Here is a 15651-nt window from a genome sequence, read left to right on the forward strand (position 1 = left end):
CAAATACTAAGTTATAGCTTGTTTATTTTGAAATTTCCAAATTTATTATTTGTAATGTTCATTGTCTCAGTTATGACACCTGAATGGTTGGGATATGGAACTCAGGAACAACTTGTATGAATGGTGAGGAAGTGAAATCATGAAAGAATCTTAAGTCATGAAACCAAGAGTCTCTCTTCCCTTCTGTCCATCTGTCTTCCGGAGTTTGTAACTTCATGCAATGTGTCATCTTAGATATGTTTTCAATTTAGAGTGGTACATTTTAACTGATAACCTCATTCAGTGTTGTTTCTAAAGAATAACTATTCTCAAGTAAGGGGTATTAGAAAATTAGAAAAAAAGGCATCTTAATTCATCAATGCCAATTGTATGTCAACAAGCAGCTGAGTGTGTTTCTGCAAGACTGGTGAAAGATATAGGGAATGACATGGAATTAAAGAGCACTGGGCCAGGGGGAAATGATCAAAGTGTGGAACACCTACTGATCAATTATGTGATCTAACTGAAGCCAGCTTCCTTATATTTTTGACTTTGAGTCTAGCCTTTAATGGTTGAGCTGTCTCTCTAGCCCAAGCCAGCTTCCTTAAATTCCTATCTGTTCATGAAGAATTACCATTTTAATACCAAGGGTCCTCAGGTTAATGCAGAGTGTACAGGATTCATATATATATTTCAGTGTTGTCTCAGCAAGAGTTCCTTATTAAACTCAAACTATTCTTATTTATATAAGAATTGCATATGTGTGATATATTAGAAAGATTTATAAATTATTACAATAATTTTCTGAAAAATAGAAAACAAATTTATGTTGAGAATATTAAGGAAATTTAATGTCATTGTACAATTTTATCTGTGGTATGTTTATTATCTATGATGCCTAGTAAATAAATCAAATATAATCAAGATACTTCACTTCATCCTTCAGAATTTGCTCAATAGTTAAGAGCATCTAATGATCTTGAAGAAAACCCAGACTTAGTTATCAGCCCCTGCATATAACATCCATTACCAACTGTCACTCCTACTCCATTGGGGTCACCATAATCCTTTGAGCATCTCTGACACTGTTATGCACCTGCACACAGTCACATACACACTATTTTTAAAATAAATTTATTCATTTATTTAATATCTCAATCTCAGTTTCCCCTCCCTTCCCTGCTCCTATTCCCAACCCCCCTTGTCTGACTCCCCCACTCTTCCCAGTACACTGCTGCTCCATTTCTGTTAAGGAAAGGGTAGGCTTTATATGAGAATCAACAAAACATGGCATATCAAGGTACAGTACTATTATCACCTCCCCATGTATTAAGTCTGGGCAAGGTGACCCAGTATAAGGAGTAGGGTCCCAAAATCCAGTAAACAAACCAGGGACTGTCCCTATTCCCAATGTTAGGAGTCCCATCAGAGGAGCAAGCTACAATACTGTAACATACATACAGAGAGCCAAGATCAATCCCATGCAGGCTACCGGGTTGTCAGTTCAGTTTCTGTGAGCCCCCATAAGCCAGGTTAATTTATTCAGTGAGTTTTCTTATGGTGTTCTTGAACCCCCTAGCTCTTATTATCGTTTATCCTTTGCTTATGCAGGATCTCCTAAACTCCCCTTAATGTTTGACTGTGGGTCTGGTGATAATTGGACTAAAGACCAATGTGGGAAGAGGAGATGGGCAATTCAGGCTGTGTATCCACCATTACTCAGAGTCTTACTGGGGTCTTCCATTTAGATTCCCAAGACATTCCCTTGTGATAAATATTTTACCTCACACCAATATAGACCCTTCCCAATAGTCTCTTTTGGTACTCTCCCTTCCCGTGCTACAGGGCCCCCTACCTAATTTTTCATGTTCCCATCACAAGCTGCCCTCAGTCCACCCACAAAATTACTTCTCTTTCCCCTTCCCACGGAGAACTGTGTGTCACCTCCATGAACCCTTCTTGTTACCCAGCCTCTCTGGTTCTGTAGATTGCAGTGTAGTGATCCTTTATCTTCTAGTTAATATCCACTTAACAGTGAGTGGATATTATTGTTCTGGGTCTGGGTTATCACACTCAGGATGATTTTTTTATATTTCCATCATTTGCCTTCAAACTCCATCGTGTCCTTGTTTTTATCAGCTGAATAATACTCTGTTGTATAAATGTACCACATTTTCTCCATCCATTCCTTGGTTGAGGAACATCTAGGAGGTTCCCAGGTTCTGGCTATCACAAATAAAGCTGATATGAACATAGTTCATCAAGTGTTCTTGTGGTATGTGTGAGAATCCTTTTGGTATATGCCCTTTTGGTATAGGTGGGTCTTGTTTTCTTAGAAACCACCACATTAACTTCCACCGTAGCTCTACAAGTTCCACCAGCATTGGAGTAGTATCCCCCTTGTTTCCCATCCTCTCCAGTATGAGCTCTCACTTGGACACACACAATTTTAAGTAAAAATTCAGTAATTCTTAAAGTAAGAAAACACAGCTGATAGCAAATATTTTTAGAAAATAAAGGCACACTTTTTTTTTTTTTTTTTTTTGCAGGCTAGAGTGACACTATGGCTATCAGAATACAATTATTTGCTATTCATTATTTTCTGATGTTAATGGTGTTCTCTTTCCTTCTAATTTTATTTCTTATTTTTCAGTATCAATCCCTCCCCTGTATCAGTTCAGCTCACATATTATCTGTTTTGAATATATCTGCCTGTGGGCCACTCTGTGAGCAATCCAAGAACAGATTTGGTGGGGAATTTTATTCCCCAATTTATCAGAAGAGATATGCTGTTGTTTCTTTATACAAATATCTATGGGCATATCAATGTGTATTTTAGACATCAAAGTTTATCCATTTATTATATGTCATGAACTCAGCTGTTATGTGTCCCAAATTAAGCTTAAGATAGAAGAAGGAAATTCGGCTATGTAGAGGTAGGTCTTCTGTCATGAATTTAAAAACAACAGCCTGAGGGAAGAATAGGATTCCAAGTATTAAAATTAGACACTGTACTGAATTGTCCACAAATATGAGAGATGATGTGACAGATAGTCTTAGCGTAGTGGGTTTGTAAATAAAAAGGAAAAAATATTTGAATGAAATACACGTAGTATTTAGGAAACAGACCAGGATGATCACTTTCCCCTCCTTTATTTGATATAGTGCTTGAAGTTGTAGCTGTAGCATTAGACAAGGGAAAAACATAAAATAGATTAAAAAATATCAAAAAGAGGGCAAAGTATCTGTTTGCAGATGGCATGACCTTAACAAATTTACTAGAAAATTTTTGATCTAATAACCTTAGTCAATTTGAAAGATATATGAAATTAATGTAAAATAAAATCAGTATTCACTAATATCAACAGTGTACACCCTTAGAAAGACATTAGTAATCTTCTCCTTAGTCAGAATGGTGATCATGAATAAATGTGAGAAAAAATACCAGAGAGGATATGAAGAGAAAGGAACCTTTTTTCATATATTGGGGGTAAAATTAATATAGATATATGAGCTCACTTCAGAGGTTTTCAATAATTTATAAAAACAAAACCATCATATGCTCCTGCTATTTCACTACACTGAATAATCCAAGAGAACCAAACTGTTTAGTGCTCCTTCATTTACTGTGATTAGGAAGTGGATTTAGCCTACCTGTCCATCAACATATGATGGACAATGGAATTTTGGTATATAAAAAAAGTGGGAATCCTATTCAGCTCTAAAGAAAAATTAACTCACAAAATTTTTAAGAAAGTAAATAGAATTAAAATGTGTAATATTAAACAAGGTTACACAGTATCAGATATCATCAATATCCTTCATATGTAGAATTTATCCATTGGCATATTATAAATATAAGGAAATGTTTATGTAGATAAAGTATTACAATTAAAAAGAATAAAATGATAAATATTCAGTGATCAAAAAAGACTAAATGCTAGCAATAAAGAGGAGTCATAAAAAGTGATATAGAGCTGGTTGATTTTCAAGTTCAAACATTGTTAGTATTTTTCTGTCATATCAACTTCTTACTTTGTCTTAGATTTACATTAAAATATGTTTGATAGTGAAAGTTGTGAAATTTAATGTGAAGATGCACAACTTTGCTTCTTAATGTATATTCTAACTGCATATAAGTTTATTGGGTTGTAATATCTCTCATTCTTATTAATTTTGGTGTGTGACAGTTTTGTAAAAATTTAAGAGGAAAATTTAAAATACAATTTTGAAAATGAAGAAAATATTTTAGGAAATTGCAGGTACCATTTTCCTGAAACATGCACAGTGCTTTCAGCCCTGTAGACAGATGGAATGTGAACACTGCCTTATCCTCTGGGACAGCTGTTGGATCAAAGGGCCAAAAATGCATCATGTAACTCAAACTTAGGTTAAGCAGCAGAAGAGACACTAAAATTCAGACTAACATTTCAGAAAGACTGCTGTTGATAATATTTATAAATTTGGGTTTCAGAATAAATGAGTTTCAGAGAAAACTAGGAGTAATGTATGATTCATTAGTAAATATTCCCCTAGAAGAATACTTAGTTGTATGGCATGCTAGGAGCTGAAATAGTATCAATCTATACATTAAAAAGGAAAATCAACACCTATTTGAGCTTTTATGCTTCTTATATACAGCTGAGGTCCTAAATATTCTGATAGCTGGCCAATCTTGAATTTAGAGTAATTGTAAGTTGGAAAGTTACTAACCACTAGCTGGGTTTTCTTTTTTTTTCCCTCAAAGAATAATCTTATCTGTTTCTTTAGACAGTTATTCTACAGTTGCTAAATGTAAATAGCTAGCCTCCAGTTAGGTTTTTCATATGCTATTGAAAAATGCAGTTTCTATTGCCCAGATGTTCAATAAAGTGCTAATACATAGTAGGCTGCATGTAATATTTTAGTCCTGATGAAAAACAGATCAACATTTCATGGTGATCATTATGTGATAATGATAGTGAGAAATGAGGGATTAGTTAGAAGGAATAATATTAGCTAGGACAGTGCAGCCATCCTTGTGAAAGATAAAAAATTCTAATCAGAGATGAATGGTAGAAGAAAGTTGTCATATGCCATGCATTATAGAAGCACAGAAGGTGGAATACTCCCCTACTGTGCACAGTTAATGATCCAAAGCCATATATATATTTTTAATATAAAATTTATACACAATGAAATGAATTGTCTATGGGGCCTAGAACATTAAACGTCATAATTGTATCTTTCACAATTGATTTCACATATTTGTATTCCATGGAGTCTCCTGCCCACTCTGCCATCAAGCTTACCCCCCCACACACTGAAGGCTCACCTCCCTAGACTTGCTCAAAGCTGGGTTAAGGATAACATTGGACCTACTGTGAAGAACTTTGCAAGGGACAGGGATAGAAGAGGGATAACAGCATGACTCAGCCTGTAGCCCCCCTGACAAATGTCCCTCTGCCAGGTGAATTCATGTGTCTGTAAACTCCATTCATTTTTATAATTGGAAAAGTAAATTTAAAACTGAAAATAGAAACATTATAATTGTCATTTTAAACAGAAATTAATAAACTTCAGTTTAGATAAAACTGGTATCCTCATAAATGGAAGATTCAATTTAGACAATTTTAAAGTGAGGTTGTGTGATTGCTCCTTGTCAGTACAATATTTGTCATGAGGTCAAATTGGTGCCATACTTTAGCAATTATTCTTTTGTTTTAGTACAAAACACAAAAGCATTGATTTTTTTTTTGAGCCATGATTATCAATGTAGGAATAAAACTTAATTCCTCCAGTTCATATTGGATATTTGTGGCCTCTTGAGATTTAGGATCTTACAGTTCTGGAGGGAGGCTGAGCACAACAGCCATACCCTTTGTTTCAGGGGAGGGGTGTGTCAGTAACTCAAGGGAGATTTCCTTTGCTAGGAACATGGATTTTCATTATATAACCATGGCTTTGGTGGGGACTATGAGCACATCTTGTAGCATAATTCCATTAGTGTGTGTGTGTGTGTGTGTGTGTGTGTGTGTGTGTGTGTGTGTGTTTAGGAAATAGTGTTTCCCAATTGTTGTACTTTAATAAAAGAAGCAAGAAAGATAAAGACTCCATGAGACAGTGTTCAAGCAGAGGGTTTTTGTTTGTTTGTTTGTTTGTTTTTTTTTGGGGGGGGGAAAGGGTCATACAAAGGGGAAAAAGGAGGGGAGATCAGCCTCTGGGTATGGGAGCAACAGGAAAGAGGAAAGAGGGACAGAGAGAGAAAGAGAGAGAAACAGAGAAAGGGAGAGAAAGAAAAAGAGAGAGGAGGATAGAGGTCAGCAGGACCTTTTAAAAGGGAACATAGTGAATGTGCACGGATGGTGGTGTTAGTGGCTGCAGCTGAGGGTATATCCAAGGACAGGGCAGTACAGATGCCTGAATACTAAGACCAATCCTTAAGCATCTTTAGTAGTACTTTTGTCTCCTTTCTACTTGTTACTCTGCATTTCCTCCCCGCCTCTCCCCGCCTCTATGTGAACACTTAATAGATTGTAAATGAATCTTTTATTGTGTTAAAAGTTTATTAGTCTCACACATGTCCATGTATTCCAGTCAAAAAGTATTCAAAAAGACTTATCCTTTTAGTGTATTTTGTAGTCATAAATTTGAGAAGTCTTTTAAAGATGTGATCTGAATACAACAATAAAAAAGGATAGAAAGAAAATTACCATGTTCAACAGGAATCATAAAATAGCCAGGACTGGGGTCTTGAGTCTTGAATCCCTGTACTCAGATGTTTGAAACAGAAGGATTCCCATGACAGTGCTGTGCTACATAATCAGTTCCTACCAACCGTGCCTACAGTGGATGACACTGTTTAAAAAGTGAATGTAAATGAATTTCTGTTTAATTTGTTTATTTTTACATCTCAACCACAGTTTCTCCTCCCTCTTGTCCTCCCATTCTCCCTATGTTCTGCCTCCTCTATCCCACTCTTCCTCTGTTTCTGTTTAGAAAGGGATAACCTTCCCATGGATAATAACAAAGCATGGCATATCAAGCTGTAGTAAGACTCACAACCTCCCTTTTTATTAAGGGTAGACAAGGCAATCCAGGATGAGGAATAGGTTCCCAAGAGCCAGACAATATGTAAGAGAATGCTCCTGATCCCATTGCTAGGAGTCCCACAAATAGACCAAGCTATACATCTGTCACACATATGTAGAGGGCTTAGGTCAGTCCCATGCAGGATCCCTGTGTGTTGGTTCAGACACTATGAGTGCCAGGGATCCAGGTTAGTTGTTTCTGTGGGTTTTCTTATCATGTCCTTTACTCTTTTGTGTTCTACAACCCTTCCTCCCTCTCTTCAGCAGGATTTCCTGTGCTTGGTCTAATGTTTATCTGCATCTGTTTTCAGCAGTTATTAGATGAAGGCTCTCTGATGACAATTGGGGTAGTCACCAATCTGATTACCGGAGATGACCAGTTCAGACTGAGTATCCATTATTGCTAGATCTCCCGAGGGCCTGCATGTATAAGAGGACTTTATATGTCTCCATCCCACAGGAGAAAGTTTGCAGCTGTGAGAGCTCAGGTGCTACCACCTAGAGGACTCTTTCTGATTCAGGAATTCTTGGAGCTGGACCATCGCCCATCCACTAGTAACCTTATTTGTTTTACAGAGACTGGTTTGAGCCAGAAACAGGTAAGGTTTTCCTTGCCTTCAGGGAATCCTAAGATAGAATACACATGAGGGAATGCATGATTCCATGATGGGCACCACTGTTAGATTGAAGGGAACTTCCTAGTCAGACACAGTCATCTGTCCTAATGCAGAAGCACAGATTTCTTTTTATTAATATAAGAGATAGGTATTGTGGGGGACCAAAATAGTTCTGTTAGGGAATGTTTTGAGTTCCAGCCTCCTGGTTTCACTAAACAGGAGCACCTGAAAGCTCTGGCCTACTATTGTATTGCTAATGATAGCAGGTCTGCTATTGTTTACCATAGCCTCACTATAGAATGCCTCCTAGTTTGCATCTCCATGGACCTAAGTATCTGAATAGGCCTGCACCTGGGCAGAGGGGGTAGGAGTATAAATAACATATGCTGACAAAAAGTTAAGGACTATCTAGCAGAGAGGAAAACGAGAACGGGAGGACAGAAATGATCTCCTTGTGGCTATGGAAGCATGGTTAAGAAACAACTGAAAAGATGGTAAATAAAGAAGAGACTCTAGTTTTACAACTTGGAACTGAGAGCTCTCTAAAGATGAAAAGATGTCTGTGTTTGGTCTTTATCGCCTCTGGGTTGCTAGGAATTTTCCAGATCCACACACCCCCACTCAGGCCAAACCTCATGGCTTAAGCCTGAGACATGCTGGGTCACGACAGGTCTCCTTTGTAGATTTCTGGGAAATTCCCTTATGCCAGGTGCATACCTGACCCTGCAATGCCATCCTTTTTCCACTCTTCTTTTTCAGTACTTTTCCCTCCATCTGCCCCCAAATAGGATCCCTCAAGTTCCCATATAAACCTGCCTCCAGTCCACCTAGGAGATTTCTTCTATATTCCCTTCCCATGGAGATCCATGCATGCCTCCGTGTGCCCTCCTTGTTACCTAGCTTCTCTGGGGCTGTGGATTGAAGCATGGCTATCCTATGCTTTACAGCTAATATCCACTTACAAATGAGTGCAAACCATGTTTGTCTTTCTGGGTAACATTACTCAGAATGACCATTTCCCAGTTTTATCCACTTGACTTCAAATTTCCTGATTTCTTTATTTTAACAGCTGAATAATACTCCATTGTGTGAATGGACCACATTTTCTTTATTCATTCTTTGGTTGTAGGGCATGTCGATAGGACAGAATGAGAAGAAAAAAATAAAACTTCTTTAACATTAAATTTCCTTTTTGGTCCAAGAGCACATAATCTTAAATTTCAAAGGAAAGTTTGAAACATATAAATTAAAATTAAACAAAAACAATTGAGCCAATGAAAATAAACAACAAGTATAGTTTAAAGTATGTTTGTACTTATTTCAACTAGAAAAGGGATGCAAATTACATAACAATAAGATCTTTTGCCTGTACTAGGTTAGGAATAAATCAAAATCCTTGATTATATCCCATATTGACAACTGAGCAGGGGAATTGTCATTTTCATTTACAAGGATGATATTCAGGTAAAATGTAATAGTATACTAAAATATTCTTCACAGCATTAGAATCTAATCAGATTGAAGAGTGTCTTGGTTGTCATAGTTTTGAAATATTTTCACATTTCTCTTGTGTAGATATAAACAGAGTTTGACAAAATATTCTTAAAACATATTCTGGGGAGAAAATTCAAGTGTAAGGGCTCTTTCTGTTAAGACTGACCATCTGAGTTTAATCACTGGCTTCCATCAGATGAAAGGAGAGAAACTGACTACCATAGGACAATCTCATGGTTGCAGAAATATGACTCACACAGTGACAGCACCAGTCAAAATGGCATTGTGGTTACGGAAAATTCCAAAGTCCAGTCATAAGATGAAGGCATACAGGCTATCAATCAGTGCTCAGAGAGGGGAAAGTTGCTTTTCTCCAGGGATGAGACTCTAGTAGGCTACCCCAAACACCAGCAGTCAGCCTTGTGCATTTGTACATATGATCAAAACTAAGTGGCTTTCATAGGTTATATATGCGTGTATATAACAATAGTTATTAATAGAAGAGATCATGAATTTGTGAGGGTGTGGAAGGCCATGGGAAGAATTTGAAAGTGAAAGATGGGAGTAGAAATGATGTAAATATAATACTCATGTATGAACTTCATAAAACAATTAAAAATAAAAAGTAAGGCAGGCTTTCTTAAGAAAAATTTATTCTTTGAAATCATCACTAAGAAATCAATATATTTTCAACCACTTAAAAACAAAGCATGCATCTGGATTAGTGGTAAAGTGTTTTGGCAATAACTACCTACGCATTTGCTTTTATTTCTAATATCGCATATTTAAAAGTCAAAAGAGTTCTATTCTGAGCCAAATTCTCAAGTATAAGATCTAATCAATATCAACTATATTCTCATTATTTTACTTCTATCATTCCATAGATTTTTGAGCCACACTAAAGAAGGTGATTCATATTAATTATGCTTTCAAGAAGTCCTGTTGCATAGATGTTAAATATGTGATTCTGTTCCCTTACTTATAAATATATAACCATAGTACCTGCTTAACAGTATGTGCAAATTCCACCTTGCCCACTTGATTGCACACACCCTTGGACATTGCCATATTTAATAAGAAACATGGCAGCTAAGGTATTTGCCTTATCTCTAAAGGATGGAAGAGAGTCTATGTCAATAGTAAAATTATTACACCTACATAGTTATAGTGACATTAAATGCTACAGTCACCTGTAATTGAATCACTGGTTTATATGATTCCCCCATCAAAATGAAGCTAGGAGCTGGAACTTCTTCAGGAAATTTGGCAAGAGCCCTCATGATATCAGCATTAGGAATAATAGATTCAGCTTTATGAGAGCACAGCACATCTAATTTCATACATTCTATTTAGGTTTGTAAATCAATGACTATAAGAAGAGAAATTTGTTTACAATTGTGCAATTTCTCCTCGGTAAATAAAGAGGATAGGGAGAACATAGAAGGGGAATTCACACATTGAATCTCAACAGCTTATGAAACTCTGCAATATTTTTAAAAAATGCATCTGTGTGCAAAAATACTTACAATATTTTGAGAATCATCAGTCTATTTAGTACAATTCCTTATTCCTTTTCTCCATCGCTGATACTACCTTCATTATTTCTCGTTTTTTGAGCAAGAGTAGTGTACACAACTAAAAAGCCTCATATAAGGTTCAATGAATAGAAAAGATTAGGTTAATCATGAATAAAGATTGTTAAATTTAAATATATTTTGAATAAATCGAATAAAGTCTGGATTTATTTTTTTCTCATGGAATCTTGAGTAAGACAGTGTGAGAAATAGGCACTGAAAGCAAAGCATGTGTAATTGGATTTTGAATTGGCCATTTCACCTACCTGGGGTTAATAAAATCTCTTTGCCTTTTTAAAGTGTGAAATAAAGTTATAGCATGCCATAACATAACCCATTATTAAAGTGTTCACCTTCTCAAATTGTTATGTAATATATGGCATTATAAGATCAAGTGGATGTTGCCCTGTGGATTTAAGGGCTATGAAGCTCAGAAGGATTTCAGGATGAGTGACTCTTTTTTTATAACATTACAGATCTTGCAAAACACACAGGAACTCATAGGCTTAAGGACACTTACTCTCTAATTTCAGATGTGTTTTAAAAGCTAGAGGCTTTTGAAGCAGCTTCAGAGAAGATTATCATATCCCACAACTGCAGGCAACGCAGGTCTGAAATCAAGCCTAGGATAGAACTGAGCAATGCAGGTAAATTGTAATATTGCATGCCCAAATTCAGAACATGCTAGAAAATGAATAGGAGCTGAAATTCAGAGAAGAGGATAAGGAATTACACTTTCTACTAAGACCTCTGTAATGTCCCTGTCCCACTGGCTACAATAGGATATTTTCTTTGTGTGAAGACATTATGATGATCACAATATGATCATTTCACTTGATATCCAATTCTTTTGTGTCCTTTGACTTAGGAAAAAATGCATGTGTTTTTTTCCAAAGCCTAAAAGAAAGAGGTCAAGGACCAAAATAATTGTATAAACGGGACACTTTTATGAGGGTTTGATTTCTGAATAGTTTTAGACTTTAGAATCCAAACCATTGATAACTGGATTCTGACATGAAATGAAATGTTCTTCAAGGAAATGACCTGAATAGTTCTTCTCTTCCAGTAGTAACTATCTCGAACCATGTATTAAAATGATTAACATGAATTAAATATATTAAGGAGGCTAGCATTTCTGTGTACAAAGTTCACTGTAAGCAGGGAGTGATCTTAGGGTGCTGAAAAAAAAATGACAATTGTAGAAAAGAACTGTGGATATTTTACCACTTGAATAAACTGGGCACTCATAGAATATTGTGACTACAGTCTCAAAATTAACCCTGGAAACCAGGGAATTATTATGTATAAAATGACATGTGGTGCCATGTCTTTTCAGGTTAGAATAGAAGTTGGATATGCTGTGTATAAATATATCACATCTCTTCAAAAATGGCAGAAGCCAGATGGCAGCATTGGATTGATTCAAAGGGGAAACAATTATCTTAATGAGAAGCAAAGTTGAAGTTAGGTTTGGAGTTCATTAGCCCTAGACATATGAGGTAATGGATAATAAATAGATGACATTTAGGGTGTCTGTAGGCAAGGCGGATAACTGAGTATAGTTTTATTTGTTTGCATAATATATAAAAGAAAGATAGCTGCGAACATGATTGAACTGAATTCCTACCAGAGTGGTCAAGGTTGCTCAGATGTTTTCCAGATGAAGGCTCCTAAAAGACACAGTGCCTGGCTGAAATATGACATGTATTGTGATTGATGTGTTTTGTAAAAAGTATACAACTTTTAAAGATAAATAAAAATATCATCCAAAAATAAATATGACAAGTAGTATTAAGAAGGGTTTTTAATTACTCTCTCAATATACATGGCTAATGTTCTTTCATTCCATAGTCAAAGAACCTGAGGCCACTTGCTCAATTAACAGTTCCTAGAAGGAAACAGAAAATTCATACTAAATGAGAAATGCCCTTGATGCCACCTACTATAGCAGATAACAGTGATATTGTTGGCAACTATGTTTCATTGCATGGTTATGCTAATTTGCCTCATCTGCTGTGCATAAAGGAGCTTTGGTTGGATTTTCAAAATGGAGGATATTGAAATGGAAAACAAGATGTCTAATAAGGAAGTGTTCAGGTATTTCTAGATCTTTTAGATATTCCTTAAATGAGGGCAAATGTTGGTTCAATTAAATAAATTTTTCACATGATCCATGTGAAAAATTCATATTTTTGTCTTAGACTGCAAGAATTTATAATAACTTAGCATAATAATGCGCTTAACTTATATGTATAAATTTGTTAATGGACCTTATTTAAATTTATCCATAGGTAAAACTGACACACCAAAGTAGACATAGAGACACAAAGCAAATAATTTGCCACAAAGAGGCTCATTAACTTCCTAAATCCATTGATCTCAGTGGTCTATAAGCTTGAAATACATGCTACCTGGAAAATTTTCACCACCACAGCTTCAACTTCATCTCCTAACTGTAACTGCAGGGAGAAAAACTAAAGATTAATGTGACAACATTACATTCCAAGCATCTAATTCACTCTGAGCAGAAGTGTGCCCCATATCATGTGTCTAGAGGACTAGTTCATATACTTAGGAAAAATAGGGGAATTACATCCTTTGGTCCAAATTGATGTCAGACACAATTGAGATAGTTGCTAGCACATTAGCGCCTTACATATTTCTTCTGAAAAGATGATTGTGAGGCAGGTTTATTCCACAAGGCTTTTCTGGATATTTTTGTGTGACTGAAGAAATTGCTTTGTTTTCTTGTGACACTGGGGCCCTAGGTTACTCCAACTTTTATTTATTTTCTTATTTCTCAGAGTCATTTCCCCACCTGCTATTACTTTCCTGAGATTTTGTCTTCTAATAGAACACCAAGACATGAATTTTGCTTCAAACTTTGTTTTGTTTTCAAACCCACAATAAATATAAACCTTTAGGAAAAGTGCAAAGCACGTAGTAAATAAGGTTCAGGGAAGACAACTTCTATTATCATTGTTAAGATTTCAGTGAAGAAATAAATTATGAGCCTAATCATTAAATTATATAATGGTCAAAATAGTACATGTTTACTAGTTATTTAATTTATACATAATTTAATCATATGTCCATTTTCACTTAAAGATCATTGTAGATATATTACAAAACAAAGTTGATTTAAAATTCAGAAAAAAAATCAGTCTTAATTTTAGGTATCAGCTCCTTTACCAAAGTAGCAACATACAACACCAGAATTAGAACATATAGAAATATATTACATTGCTTTTTCTAAAGAATCTATTAGAATTTACTCCAAATTGACTGAAACATGCTCTACAAATTTCTCTCTAGTCAGGCTTGGTGAACCACTTATAATTTATTAGGGTTACTCATAGGAAGTTGGTTGTTTTTTGCAGCTATGGCACTAAAGAGCCTACCCCTGCAGATGTAAATTACTAAATTATTATCATATTTTTCCATGAGGTAGCTTCATAATTGATGATTCTTCTTGTTTTCTCACAAGTTTATTACTGCTTGTATAATATTGAGGAAGTGTTTGAAAATCTTTTGAGTTTTGTTGCATTCCTGACTGCTTTGAAGCTCTTGGTTACTTCAAAGAGGAAATATTTTATCTCAGAGGAAACCACCCATGCACAAATCCTCTTCCAGGCACTTAGGCTCTCCTCCCAGCACTTAAAATCTTTTTTCCTCCTCTTCCACCATACAGCTTGACGATTGGAGACAGTAATATCAATTCATGGTTACATTGTTTCATTTCTTTTTTGCCCTCCTCTCCTGCTCCTTACTGACCACCTATTCTATCCCCTTTCTGCTCCCCAGGATGGGTGAGGTATTCCATGGGGATCTTAAAAGTATGCCATATCATATGGAGCAGGGACTAGACCATCCACTGTGTGTCTAAGTTGAGAGAGCAACCCTCTATGTGGAGTGGGCTCACAAAGTCCATTCATGTACTGGAGATAAAAACTGATCCACTAACAGACGCCCCATAATTTTTTTTATTGTTCAAGTTAAGGAACAAGGTTGTTTCACATGTAAGTCCCTTCTCCCTCTCCCTCCCCTCAAACCCATCCCTCCTCCCCCACCCCCAACCTACCCCCACCCCATCCACCCACCACTCCCCAGGCAGGGTAAGGCTCTCAATGGAGGCTCTACAAAGTGTGCCAAATCTTCCTATGCTGGGGCTAGGCCCTTCCCCATGTGTAAAGGGCCAGAGTGTATCCCTTCATGTGGGATGGTCTCTCAAAGTCCCTTCTTACACCAAGGAAAAATACTAATCCACTACGAGAGGCTTCCTGGAGTGCAGAGACATCCATGTTCAGGGAGGTGGATCAGTCTTGTACTAGCATACTACACAGAATCTGGGGTCAATGTGCTCTCCCTTGTTTAGGCCAACTGTTTCTGTGGGTTTCTCCAACCTGGTACAGACTCCTTCCATCTTCATCCCTCCCTCTCTTCAACTAAATTCCAGATTTCAGGTCAGTATATATCAGTGGATGTCTGTCTCTGCTTCCATCAGCCACTGGATGAGGGCTCTAGAATGGCATAAAGAGTAGTCATCAATCTCATTTTAGGGGAAGGGCTTTTAGGTTATCTTCTCCAACATTGACTGGATTGTCAGATCATGTCATCCTTATAGGTCTCTGGAGATCTCCCTAGTTCCAGATCTCTTCTCAGACCTATAATGGCTCCCTCTAATATGGTATCTCTCATCCTGCTCTCTCTCCTCTATTCTTCCCCCAACTCAATATTTCTGCTCCTCCATTTCTTCTCCTCTACTCTTCATCTTGTGCTCTTATTGTGGCAGCACCCACTCCCCTACCCTCATGCTCTCAATTAGCTCGGGAGTTCATACCACTTCCCATTCCTGGGGTCCATTTATCCCTTAGAGTCATTCATGATTTCTAGTTTCCTTGGGGTAGAGGATTATAG

The sequence above is a fragment of the Cricetulus griseus genome, assembly GCF_003668045.3.
Source record: "Cricetulus griseus strain 17A/GY chromosome 1 unlocalized genomic scaffold, alternate assembly CriGri-PICRH-1.0 chr1_1, whole genome shotgun sequence".
Lineage (NCBI taxonomy): Eukaryota > Metazoa > Chordata > Mammalia > Rodentia > Cricetidae > Cricetulus > Cricetulus griseus.